Below are 14572 nucleotides of genomic sequence, written 5' to 3'. Positions count from 1 at the left end.
GAAAACACAAAGCCCTCTCAAAGTCAAGGTTCCTTGTTTCTTCAAGAGGCCTTTCCATTTTACTCTAACCGTGGTAAATATCTATTTGGTAGGTTATCAAGTTTTTCCATGTTATTTCAATCTATGGACTTTTCTTATATTCTTTTTAGTCATTTTTATATGTGAGCATGTCACACTTATCTTTATACCTGCCACAGTGTCTAACACATAAAACAAATAAATACTTGAGTGAGTGAATGAACGATGGCTGATGTTGGCATACTCTGGTGGCCACAGCTGCCTAGGGGAATTCTGGGAGTTATTCTCCCCCCTTTGTCCCCTTGTAGATATCACCTCCCTAATAAAATGAAATATGGAGACATGGTTTAGATCCTGATTCAAACATCACTTCAAAACAAGAAAAAGAAGACAAACTCGAGGGATAATGGGAGACATCTGAATATCGACTGTACACTAGATAATATTAAGGAATTGTCAGTAATTTGCTAAAGTGTGATAATGATATTGTGTTTATGTAAACAATATAGTATTTTTTACAGAGCACTGGTGGTTGCCAGAGGATAGGGGGTTGGGGGAGGATGGCCTAAATAGGTTGAAGGGGATTAAGAGTTACAGACTTTAGTTATAAATAAGTCACAGGGATGCAAAGTACAGCATAGGGAATAGAGTCAATAATATTGTAATAACTCTGCATGGTCACAGATGGTACACTTTATCATAGTGAGCACTGCATAATGTGTAGAATTGTCGAATCACTATGTTATACACCTGAAACTAATATAACATTGTATGTCCACTATACTTCAATAAAAAAATTTAGAGGTATACACTAAATATTTAGGAGTAAAATGTTACGAGATGTATAATTTACTTTGAAATGTAAAATATTAATGATACAAAAGTTGCAAGGTTTTAATAACTAAGTTTAATATTAATAATTAAGTCTAAGCTTCATCAAGTAAATTCTTCATCACCTCTCTTCATACCACAGTTGATAAAGAATAAAATAATAATAAAGAAAAAAAGTAAGAACTATATCTCCACATGGCAATCACCTGGGAGTGATTTCAAATATTCTCTCTACTCCTTAGTTAACCATGCTGGAGACAAGTGGCTGCCTGCATCATAATTCAGAAAAGGTAAACCCTGGTTCAATCCTAGAGGTAGGTACAAGGGCTGCTGGACCCAAACGAGAAAAACAGCTAGGAAAACAAAGCTTTCTTCGAATACAGATCCCCACTTTGCTGGAAAATGTAGCTACTTGGCCAAAGAAAAAGGAAATGACAATGCTAAATGTAGGTCTACTATTTTAGTAGACCTACGAAAATGGCAATAATAATGAAAATACCCCACAGCTGTAGAATGCAACATGAAAACCTACTGTATGTGTATCAGCGCCTGTTTATTTTTTTTAAAGTTGTTCTATAAAGCAAGAACATTTCATAGATATAGATCCCATTTTATAGATGAAGAAAGTTAGGTCTTGATAGTTAACTTCACACTTATCCTTAAGTTGTTTGAAATTACTAAACGGGTGAAAAGTAATTCCCAAGATTAAGGCAGTAGCTGAATCTCAGAATTGGAGAAAAACTATTCCCTGACATACTGATTATTACTTTATAACACACGATCCTCCCTTATCTGCTCCAAAAATAGTTGGGTGGAAAACCTTGCCTCATTTCCTACCAGCAGGCTACAGGAAGAGACTTTCCTTTCTGCAGAAGAGCTCCAGTTTATGAGTTGTTACTGTCTTCATACAGAACATCAAATATCTCTGGAGAGCTTCTGAATGTGTCTCATTTTAACCCTCCTGACATCACTGCAGTGAGGTGGGTGGTAAATGCCATTTAGTTTACTTTGTAAATCAAGAATTCTTATGACAGCTGGAATGGTGTTCTATGTGGCAATGGCATCAGAGTAGAAAGAATTCTGGAACTGGAGACCCAGAGACAGTCTTACTATATCCACATCACCAAAGTTATACAGTATTGCCTTTCTTTTTCAGCTCTCAGGGATTCTGAAAGAGCAAAATCATCAAAGTAAACAGTACTTTCCTTTCCACAGTGGTTGAATAATATCCTAAGTGGTAGGGACACTTGGATTTCAGAAAGATTTCTGAAGCCTTTGTAATGTTCGCAACTATAAGAGAGAGGTACTATTCACCACAATATGTAATGAAACAAATGTTGTTTAGGTTTGAAGAGATGTGGCCAGTTAGGCAACATGCCAATTTCATTTTGTCAAACAACTACTTAGTTTTGTACAACAGAAATACTGGTTGGTATCCATCAGCCCTTGTTAGGCAATCATTGAAAGGAAGTAGCTGATTCCATTAAACAATATTCTGAATTTATAGACATATTGAAATCAAATAGATGGATTTAAGTCCTTTTAGAGAACTATTTATTTTTAAAATGAGTACTTACGGATTATTACTATCTGAACATAGTTAACCTATGCATATGGATGGCCAAGGGAACTCAAGGTGACCATTTGAGTAGAGAGGGCTGCAACCAGGCCAGGCTACCATCTGTGGCAGTTTGATAAAGGATGGGATTCTCCCTATCCAAATGCCTAGCTTCACAAGAAAGGTCCAATCTGATTTTTTAAACTGTTTTTATATTTACTGTGTTTCATTATATAATGCATTAGCAAATTTACATTACAGGTAGCAAAGATCCAAGCTCTTAGCACTTTTATAGTGAGTGTCCCTGTCACTTTCCCGCCCCTGTTGGGTACTTCAGAATGTCAAAATTGAAAGAGAGCTTAGAAATCCTCCCAACCAACTTCCATTCTCTGTATAAAGAAGGAAGGTATCCAAAACAATCACAGAGCTAGTAAGTGGCAAAACCAGAATTTAAACATGGATATCCCAACTCTATGTTCAGGTTACTCCACTACACCAGAAATATGATCTGGATTGTGCTCTTGAGAAACTTCAACCTAGCAGTTATAAGGGGTGGAGGGAGGAGGGGGGAGGAAGTTCAGAGCAACTAGAGAGCAATTTAAGACAGTATTTAACAAAACACTTAATTTTTAGAGGAGTAAGCATTCAAAGAAGGGATGGATTAATATGGACTTCTGGGAGTATGATTCCCCACTAGGAAACAGACTCTCTGAAGAATGGAATACTACCTCAAATATTTTATATGCCCTAGCACTTAGTGCAAGTAATGAAACAAAGTATTCACTATATGGTTTTTGAACAGATGGATGACTATATGGATTTGTGAATGGGTAAGCGAACAGTCTAGAGAATGAAAGCCCTCGTAAAGGAAGTGGAATGTAAGAGGGGCCAGAATCAGGAGGACAGTGTGGAGGTTATAGAACAGTAAAATGAGCACCATTTACTTAGAGGCTGTTGAAAACACAACCCGCCTGAAACAGAAGCCATTTACTAGGACGTAGCTGATGATGTATTTGAACATGGACATCTCAGCAAAATGAAGCTGATCATTGCCTATTCCCATGACTTCACTAGGTTATGTTTAGATTGGTGTTGTAAATGCAGGGAGAGTTTGAGGAACTTGTTAATGAATCCAGACTCCCACATACAAAATGAGATTTCTGAATGTGTGTGGTCGTTGGTACTCTGTTCTGTTCTTTTTCTATGCAAACAGCAACAGATGGAAGAAATGGGGCGGGAGGAGTGGGAATCCAGGAGGAAAGTTTAAGTTGCCCCATCTTCTCTCTTGCTGGGTCTACTATGGATGAACTCTGGGGAGAAAGAAGACTGTCGAAAACTCAGGTTTGGTATTTACAGTCAAAAGGCTTAAGGACATCCAGCTCTTTTAGTGGCCCCAACAGGGAATCTAAGGAATATAGAAAAAATTACTGGTGACCAATACCAGCTGTGTTAATGTTAGTGGCTTAGGTTTTCTGTGCCCTGATTTCCTCACATATGCTGGGAAAATGGTACAATCCCAGAGAACTTTAACAAATGAATGGAATTAATATATTACTGTGCTTTACTTTAGCGCCTAAGATAGAACTGTCACTCTATAAGATTTGGTGGAGCTATGAGGATGCTGTTGAACATTTGTGCAGGTATAGAAAAAGTGCATTGACCTTTGAAGAAAGCATAGTTTATGTTCAAAATCCTCCTCATATTTTCAACCCCACCTCACTCAATGCAGCATAATAGGCATTCACAATCTGTTGAAAATAGGCTTGCTTTGGCCTTAGGACCTTGACACCTGCTGTTCCCTTGGCTTGGAATGCATATCTCATGGAATTTGAAATGGCTGACTGTTATCATTCAGGTTTCAACTCAAATGTCACCTCCTCAAAGAAGCCTTGCCTACCTTAGATGAAAGCAGACCCCTTCCCTCAATTTCTCTCTTCCACCTGGTTCCATTTTAATTCTTCCTAGGGTATTAATACCTGAAAATTGTCTGATTTGTCTGTTTGCTTACGAGGTTACTCACTCAGTCATTCACCACTGTAGCCCTATACTTAGAATATGCCTATAGGTTCAGTGCTCAACAGATATTTAACTAGTGACTGGTGGACTGATAGACAAGAACAGGACCCCAAAGCACATATATTTGAGACAGCATTAATCACAGCTTCAAAGAAAATGTTATCCCATTCCAAAAAGAGAATGCTCAAAGCAAATTTCACATAGAATGACAGCATTTTGCCTTCATGCAAAATGTCTTCTTGTTGTTGCTTTCCTCCTCCTCCCCCCTTTTTTTTTCCTTTTTCTTTTTTTCCCCAGTCTTGAGGTGAAAGCAAAGCAGAGGAGGGCACCGGAAGTTGCAACCAGGTTCTTCCTCTTAGAAGAAAGTTAACAGTTGAGAAAAGCTAGAAGTCTTTTAGATGTTACTTGTTTGTCCTCAGCCTGGTAAAATACACTTTTATCGTTGAAAGCTTAGGCTCTCCTTCTCCTGTCCCCCCTCACTTCTGGGACTGAAGTGAACAGAACCCAACAAGCTATGGTATACTTGTATTTCCTGTAAGTTGAGACCAGTGGTCTGCACATGCTAGATGCTTCGTAAGTTCTGCTGGTCTCATTACTTGTATAAAGGCTGAAAGAGGACCTAAGGACTCATGCACATTCTAGAGATATTCAGCTTGTGGTGTAACGGTTGGAAAGTCAATCTTTCAACCTTTAGAAAACCAACGGTTAGTTAGCAACTGTTCAGGAATGTAGAAGTTCGGCATAAGTAAGTATGTGGCTTGCAGTTTCTACTTTACACTTGTTCTAACATCTAAAGGGTGCTTCTTAGTTAAATACAATATTCTTTAATATTTATGTACTGTTATTTTAATTTTAAATTTCTATTTTTATAGGGAAAGGACAATTGAGCAGAAAAATGTTATACCCCCTCTCTCTCTAGCTATTCATGCTGTGAAGCAACCTGTTTTACTGTTTAAACCTATGTTTGTTCTGTTTCAGTTGTGCAGAATGAAACATTTCTGGCACCTTTAAAAATCAAAGATCTATCACTCAACGGGAGAACCTAGCAACTAGCAAAGGGAATTATGAGGAATAGTGAACAGATACCATGCTCCTAAAACCCTATCAGACTTATGACTCACCTGGGGTTCTTGCAAAACTGTCAATTCTGAATCAGCATATCTAAGGTGGAACCTGCAATTCTGCATTTCTAACAAGCTCTATGTGATGCCTATGCTTCTGGTCCTTGGTGCTTATGGACCATAGTGTTTGGGCCACATGGCTTGAGAAAGAAAAATTGTTTTAGAGCATTTAGTACTTACAGACAGAGTAAACATTAATCCACTGATGCTTTATTTAACCTGAGAAAGCCATCATAAGTTCTTCCCCTGCTATCCAGAAATAGAGCCTGAACCCCCCCCCTCCTTGAGTCAGGCTGACCATGTGATGAGCGTTAGTCAACAGACAACATCAATTTGCCAGAAGGAGAGACTTGAAGGATGGGGGTCCCATGGCATAGTGGTTAGCACCCCAGACTCTGAAACATACTTGCACACTGGGACTTGCTCTTTCTTGCCCCTCTTGAAATCCTGTGGTCACCACATAACTGCACCTGAGCTAGCCTCCTGGAGCACGAAAGGCCGCGTGGAAGAGAACTGAGGGGTCCCTGCTTCAGTGAGTGAGTGAGTGAGTCAGTGGGGCCCCAGCCAACAGCCTGCCAATCTCTATCCCTGTGACTGAAGCCATCCTAGATTGCCTAGTCTCCAGCTAATTCTCCATCTGATCATAGACATTGGAGTGAGCACCGTCAAGCTGTCCCATACAGAAGGTCTCCGGAGCCAACACACAGAACCAGGAACTAAATAAAATAATTGTTGGTTTAACCACCAAGCTTTTTGTTTGTTGTTTCTGTTTTTATGCAGCCTCTGAATCAGGAACAGGTACTTAAAGAAGGAGCAGTAAGAGTTTAAGTTAGAGACGCATGACACCATTGTGCTTAAGATTCTTTTTCCTTCTTGTCTTCAATCTAAGTGATATAACTTTGGCCTTATATAACAGAAACTGAGATAAGTAATTATTGCAATAGGATTTTGTACTACTTCTCTATTTTTATAATTCAATTTTTTATTTTTTGAATTTTACTATGTCAAATACTTCTATGTAGAAGTTAAGTCACTTGGTCCAGGTCATATCGCTTATAAATGGCAGAATACTTTTCAGCCTAACATAGCATCAGAAATTTCAAGTTTTTTCACTAAATTATTCAGTGTCTCAGATTCTTCTCCTAAAATGCAAATATAGGACTGCATTCTGAAGGACATGATCTCCAGTCATCACCCTGTTTCATGTTTGCAAAGGTAATATAAGGTCTATCCGCAAAGGAACAATCTTACACTGATGTGAGATGTCAATGACAAACTCTCTTGGGAGAAGGGTACACTCCACGTCAGCCAGTCATTGACACAGTCCCTAGACAGACAGCCCACGGCTGCACTTTTCCTTTGCAGGTTTACTCATCGCTGGGCACTCTCCCCTAGCGTCAGTAATCCTTGACCATCTGGGCTCCTCTCAAAACCTGTCAGTGTCAGCCATATTTTTTTCTTTTTCACAGCCACGTGAAATACATATTAATGACACTGTCATGGCCATGCCTATATATTAAAGGCTGCTTACTATGGACTATATAGCATTTCTCAATTTTTTAAACTATCCCTCCTGTTAGAGAAATTTCTACCTCTTCTGCTCCCTCTCATTCTTTTATGTCGAGAACATCATTTTAAAAGAAGCTTTGCAAACTGGTATTCCACAAGCTGAATACAGTCTGCAATATCACTAGCTTACTAATGTAATCTGATTTTTAAAAATTAGAATTTGATAGCCTTAAAGCAAAACATGCACTTTGCAGGTAGCCTGGGCCCTGCCATTCCCTGTCATCCAGCTGCTTCCCACATTCACATTGCCTTTCTAGACTGCAAAGACATCTGATGGTGCACCAGCTGTAGGCTAATCTCTCTCCCTGGGGATATGTACCTACTACCGCCACTCTACCCACCATGCAACTCCCAGAGATGCCGTGATCTCTATGACCAACTGTAACCTCTGTTTCTATTTTCAACTGCTTACTCTTAGCTCCAAATGTTAGTTTGTGTCCACATCTTACTCTTCCTTGCTTTCCACTTACCCTAGATTAACCCATTCTATTGAAATCATCTTAAATTAATTGTCTAAAAAAGTACCATTTACACAATTACCAATCCCACTACAAAACTATTATTGTACCTGGCCTGCCCCAACCATCTCTAATGTTAGCAGAGTAAGTCCCACTTGGGCTCGCAACATCTCACTTGGGCAGATGTGGGAGCCTCCCAACTGTTCTCCTTCCTTCCAGTATCCGTTTCCCTGTTCTTCACATTCAAGGCCATCATTTACTGTACCCACATTCTGGAAATCATAATCAGGTTTAAAGTCTTCCCAGTCTGGCTCTAAGCTAACACTCCAGTCTCATTTCTGCTCATTCGTGTGCTCCCAATACCCTATGCATCTCAGAAGCCCTTGTGGTTTTTGATATATTTTTGCCTACTAACTGGAGTGGCCTCCATCCTTCCATCTAGTCAACTCCTCCTCCTTTTCTCCCAGCTCCTCTGGCTGATCTTGCTCAACTAGCTAGAGAAATCTCTCCAACCACAGCTCTTGTTTACATCTCTGCCACAGCACGAACCAAACTGCTTCACTAACCATCACCTGCAATCCAGATCTGAGAACACTGGAGGCAGGGACTACATTTTATCAAATTCTGTATCTCATCAGCTAAACCTCCATTGGACTTAAAAACAAATAAGAACAGCAATAGACATTTATGTTAAATAATTAAAAGGCATTCTCAAGGTGTCTGTGGGAGATTAAGAAGTAGTTCCAGAGAATGGGAGATGATTTAAATAAAGACATAAAAGCATCCAACTGAGCAGGTAAATTTAGCACAGGAAGCTCATCGCTTACGGATGGTGGGGTATTTCCTACACAAAATAGATGTTTGTAAGGATGCCATGTATAAATGGCATTAATTAATCTGTGTGAATTCAATACAAAAGTTGGGTTATTACTTTGTGCCTATATGTCAATGTACTATAGAGGCTAGCTATATTTAGTCAGATTTCATCAGCTATTGATTAGGCAAGAACTTCGACCAGTTAATAAACTCTTTTCACCAAGAATCTCTACGAACCCAGAACTGTGCCAGACTACATTCAGAAGAGAATGCGCATGTGTACCAGTGCAAGGTGGTATTTCTCTGCTCTTTACATATTGTCTCTCATATCTGATCTTCTTCTGTTCCTTTGGAGGTAGATATTAGAGAGTCCTAAAAGCAGGAACATAACAAGTCTGTTCTTAGGAAGTTTCATTTTATCTTCAAGGACAAAATTAGAAACATCTGGAAAATTCTATGAAACAAGATAATTAAATGTCAAGATGCATCGGAGACAGAACTTACTACAGAATTAAATTGGTTTCATTATTTGTGGCCAGGATGAGGAGGTAAGACTTGCTAATACCAAGCAGAAGAACTGTGTTGTCCAGCTATCTTCATAAATTCCGGGGACTAGGAAAACAACAACAACAAAAAGTTCTTGCACCAGTGTCCTACTATAGGGCTTGAAATCCAAAACTTAGAATCACTCTTTGGTAGGGTGAGAGCCAAGTTAGAGTCAGATGGTCTGTGGACTGAAATTAAATAGATGTTTCCAAAGCTGTCCTGACACATACGTTTGGTGTTAATAGGTGTCCTAAATAACTGGGTGAAACCAAGAAAAACAAGATTTCTTGTGATTGAAGTAAAGAGTGCATTCTGAATCTCACAGAACAGAGCACAGTCTGGTGCATTTCAAAAATACATTTAAACATTCTTATCCCAACAGAGCATTTTAAGTAACACTGCAGTAAACTATTTTCAGACATTAACACCTTTATGAAAATAATTTGGCTGGCCTGCTACTTAATGAGATATGAGAATGAAATGCTCATGAACTCACAAAAGAAACGCCCAAGCCCCCAAAGCCCAACCCTCCATGTGAAGTGGTAATGGACTCTACAGGAAGGAATGGAGAAATGAGAATGGGGAGGAAGGATAGTTCCAAGGCAGGGAGAACATTCAGGTAGGGATCTCAGTGGGTGCCTGAGCAAGATGAAGGAGAGGGGACTAAAAGATGTTTCTGTTTGTGGTTTGTGGAGTTTCTCAAGGAGAAAAGAAAGCAGCAAAAGAGCTATTGAGGATGAAATGTGTACAGCCTTTCAGGGAGACAATTTGGCATTATGTATGGGAAGTCTTTTAAAAGTCCCCGCTCTTTGAACACCAATTTTAGAATTAAAATTTAAGGACACAGTTGTCCAAACAAGCAAAGGAATACGTCCTAGTTTGTTCAGGCCGCTATATAACAAACTACCTTAGACCAGGTGGCTTAAACAATGAACATTTATTTCTCACAGTTTGGAGGTTTGGAAGTCTAAAATCAAGGAGTGTCCAGATTCAGTTTCTGGCGAGAGCCTGCTTCCTAGTTCATAGATAATCTTCTTGCTGTCCTCATAGGGCAGAAGAGGCCAGAGAACTCTCTGGGGTCTCTTTGATCAGGGCTCTAATCCCATTCATGAGGGCTCCACCCTCGTGACCTAGTCTCCCCCCCCCACAGATCTACCTCCAAATAGCATTACCTCTGGGATTGGGTTTCAACGTACGAATTTTAGGGGGATATAAGCATTCAATCTATAGCAGTATATGTATGAGAATGTTCATCAGGGCCATTTTATAATAGCTAAAAACCAAAAATACCAAGTAATTGGTAAACGAGAGGGGATGGATAAGAGAAATAGAATGTTTTATAGCATTGAAGATGATCCTATTGATTTGTATTCTTGACAGAGAAAAAAATCACAGTGAAAAAAAGTTACAAGGAATATGTATAATGTTATCAGATTATTAGAAAATATACATGAAATAATTCCAAAAGCTTACATATCCAACACTTTTTAGTTGATTTCTGGGTGTTGAAATTTAGGTGACAATCTTCGTTTTAATTTTCAGTTTTTCTTGTGGGTTTTTTTTTTTTTCGATTTTCAGTTTTCTATAATAAAAAGGTAAAACTAAAATGTCCATGAGAAATACATGCAGATTGTCAGTGACCAGAGAACTGAGGAGTCAAGCAAGCTGGAAGATGCCTAAAGCTAGCACATACAAGGGCTCTATACTTCCTACTCTACTGATGATAAAACCAAACCTTAATAAGAACCTATTAAGTACCAGGTGCGATAGACTTTGCATTCTATGTGTTTGAAATCTAACACAACCAGAGAGTAAGATTCAGAAGGGAGTTTTTGTCCAAATTCAACCAACAGTCATGGGCAATCAGTTAACATTGCTGACCCTTCAATTCCACAGTTCTAAAACTAGGGAATTGGTGACCCCTGGGTTCCTTTTTCAGGTTAGAATTTGTGAGTGCTTCAATAGAATGCTTCTCAAAATTTAATTTTAATCTACAGCCTATGGTAAAATGCAGATGTGATTCAGTGGCCTCGGAAGACATCTGATTCCACCTGTCTAACATGCTCCAAGGCTGTGAGTCCCAGGTTCACACTTTTGAGTTGCAAGACATTAATATACACGATCTCTCAAAATTTCCCCAAGACGCCTTTAAAATAGCCATCCTTAGTTCTATTTCACTGATAATGGAGTGACCTCTGTGGGATCAAATGGATAGAAAATGGCAAAGCAGAGACACCAATCAAGATCCTTTTACTCTAGTCTCCAAGATCTTTAATGCCCCATTCAGTTCTAAAATACTATAATTAGGAATCACTGCCACATTCATACAAAGGGAAGAGGACCAGGCACAGGACTGGTAAAGACAAGCTGCTAATGGAGTTCAGAGGAATGAAAGATCACTTTACAGGGGAACCTGTTAAGAACTCATAGAAGAAATTTCACATCAACCTTGAAGGATGGTTAGAATGAAGGTAGGCAGAGATTGAGAGAGGATACAACAGTTAGGTATAATAAGACACAATCAGAACATATGGCAGTGCAGAGGAAACCTTCAGAGAAGGGCCCCACATAGCAGAACAGGCCTCTTGAACTAAGACAGATATTTATTGCAAGATTCAAAGATGACTCTAAAGTGTTGGACCTTAGAGACTAAAAGAATAGAGCAAACTCAAATTTTCAGTATGGCATTGGAAGCCCTTTACCAACTTCCTTCCTCCTCCCAACACAGAGGTTCCACCTGTCCCTGTTTACCTTCCCCCCCCCCCCAAGAAACTGAGCCACTCAAAAAGATTTAAGCCTTCTTGTTACCATACTTGCACTTATGCCTTTATGATGCCTACCCCTCCTGTTGGTGCACCTATATCTTGAGTCCATAAACTCCTTTCATAAGCTTTAGTTCCATCAATGAAGTCTTTAAGCACTGGTCCCATTTGATCTCTCAGTTCTTCTCATTTGTATGTTCTAGAGACATTTACTCTCAAGCAGTGGGCAATATATAAATATTATTGGCAAAGTCCCTCAGTGTCTGCTTCTCCTTCCTACCTAAAGTTCCTGGAGGAAAGCACTGACTCACTGCATTTCTTGGGTTTACCCCCATAACTCACATCATACACTGAACATAGTAGGTACTTCCTCAGTTCTATCTGTACTACTATAGGTTTAAGAGGAGGACAGAGTTTGGTAAGAAAAAAAAGTTACCTCCCCTCTTTAATTTGTTTCTCCTAAGTAGAACTCCTGAGAGAAGCCTTAAGACCCTCACCTTTGACCCCATATGCATCTTCAGAGGCATTCTGTAAAATGCCAGCTGTATGCTGTGTGCCCACAGAAACAACAGAGTTAATTCTCTCCTTTTGAAATTGTGACTCCCACCCTCCTCCCCTTCCTCTAAATGTTTCCTTTCAAAGAAAGCCATGGTTCACTGCTACTGAAAATTAAAGACAACAGCATAAAGATCAAGGTCCAAGCTGGTCCCTGCGATGACAGAACATTAAAATCACCACTCAAATTTCTCTTTCCTTGAACACTGCCAAAGACTACTAATGGAAAGCCAATCCCCAGAACGCATGCTCATTTAAGGTGTTCTTCACTGGCACCTCTTGGTTCACAAACTATTTTGACTACAATGAACAAATTGGAGGTGACCTCCAGTTGAGATGAAACCGGAAAGATATAGCCCTTCAAAATTATATGTGACTACCTCCCACCGCCATCATAGCATGAAGTACCAAGAAAAAGCAGGAGGGTTTATTATGCAAGGTTAATTTGTAAGATTTAAAAGAGGAGAAATTAATCACCTCTTCCTCCTCCAAGCTATACTCGGGCCTCTCTCCAGCTGTCTCAAGCTTGCTTTTCTACCTCCTCTTAATTCCAGATTGTGTTTTGGCAATCAGATTGGACCCCAGAGTTCCTTCCATTTTCTGAATCCACATTTTCAAGATCCTCATCCTTTCTTACTTCAGTTCCCAATCACACATTGGCGTGATGGCTTGGGGTGATTTTCTTGATGTCTGACTCCTGCACTCTCGTGGTTCAGCAAAACAGGGTAAGCTCATTCCCCATATAAACATGGAAAATGCTAAGGTGTTTTCAGAGCATGTAAAGTATCTCTCATCAGCATCCATCACTGAAGGAGATGACATTTGCCAACAAAAACCTGTGGTTCGCCCAAAAGAAGAGACTGACCAAGTATACACTATAGCCACATTATAACCAGAATCAGGTGTTCTCACCAGACAGGTAAAGAGAGAGAAAAGATCAAACATGAGGAAAGAGAGAACTTTAGGGGAGTTCTTCTCATTTTTACTTTTTAGTGTGTTGGACCCTGAGAAGCATGAAATTAAAACTCGTGAAAAACAGCCTATATCAACTTGCTGTGGTGACTCAAAAGTTGTCGTTTCTCAACTCAACTTTGCTGAAACACTTGATTCATGTTGTTCTTATTTAACCTAATTTGCATTGATTTAATCAGTGCTGGTATGCTTTAAATACATAATAAATTGGGATTCTGCAACTTAGATGACTTAGAATAGCTAAATTTCAATAAAGCTCATTTCAATCTGTTAATGTATACAGTTCTGCCAAGGGGTTTAAAAGCGTAGAAAAGATGCAAACTTGCCACATTAGAGGTGGGAAAGGTTTAAAGATACCATCCAGATGAAATGATTTGCAGGATAATAATGTGAAAAGCAATATATATATGTATATATCTTAATTACAACCTAGACACATCTTCTACATTTTGAGTAGCATACTTAGAAGAAAACTCACATATAAATGCAGTGAATTTAATTTTATTCTCTTTCCTCCTTGCCAACACTCAACTCTTTTCTGCCTCTCTGTACCAGCTCTACAAATCAAGTGACATCCAAAGTGGGACCTCTTCTTGCCCATTTGGCAGGCTCCATCACCACTTTGCCAAGCCGCCTGCATTAGGAGGATTTTCTCCCTAGCAGCCGTGGGGACTGGGTGGCTTAGACTCACAGTGCTTGCTGAATGGTTGGCCAATGTTTACTCCTGCCTGCCCCCACCTCCCCCACCACCCTTTAGAGTTTATGGCTCAATCAGCCAGCCTGCTGTCAGGAATAATTGTGTTGGCAAGAGGTGAAAACACTTGATGGTGAAATTGTTTGTCTGTTAAAGTGTTCCGCAGCACCTTGCAGGTGCCAGGATGAAAACTGCAGGTGCCCAGTCCAGAGTCAGGTAGGAGGCTAGAATGACAACAAGGCAACCATCAGGAATGGCAAGGGAAGAACACCACTTGGGTGTGGGACAGCAAAAAACCCATCTGTGGGGTAGCGAGCTGTGAGACCTTGGGTAATGGCCCAATGTCTCTGTACCTCAGTCTCATCGTGTGCAAAATTAAGGGGCTTCATTTTCTAACATCTCTTCTAGTTCCTAAGATGACATGTGATATCTAGGATGTCTCGCATTTGTTTTTCTTCCAATTAAATAAGACATCTTGGAGATAAATAACCAGGGCAGAGCTCGGATGAATAAAAAATGTAATGATTGATGGCCCTGTTCATAGGACTTTTCCTGAAAAGTACCACCAGTCTTTGGTGACTTTGACTCCACTGTCTGATGCCTTCAGCTTGGATGCTAAGGACCAACCCACTACTTGTCCAAAGTCAATCCAGCCT

Source organism: Ailuropoda melanoleuca, chromosome 4 (assembly GCF_002007445.2).
Source record: "Ailuropoda melanoleuca isolate Jingjing chromosome 4, ASM200744v2, whole genome shotgun sequence".
In the NCBI taxonomy this organism is placed as follows: domain Eukaryota; kingdom Metazoa; phylum Chordata; class Mammalia; order Carnivora; family Ursidae; genus Ailuropoda; species Ailuropoda melanoleuca.
This window is presented reverse-complemented; position numbering follows the sequence as displayed.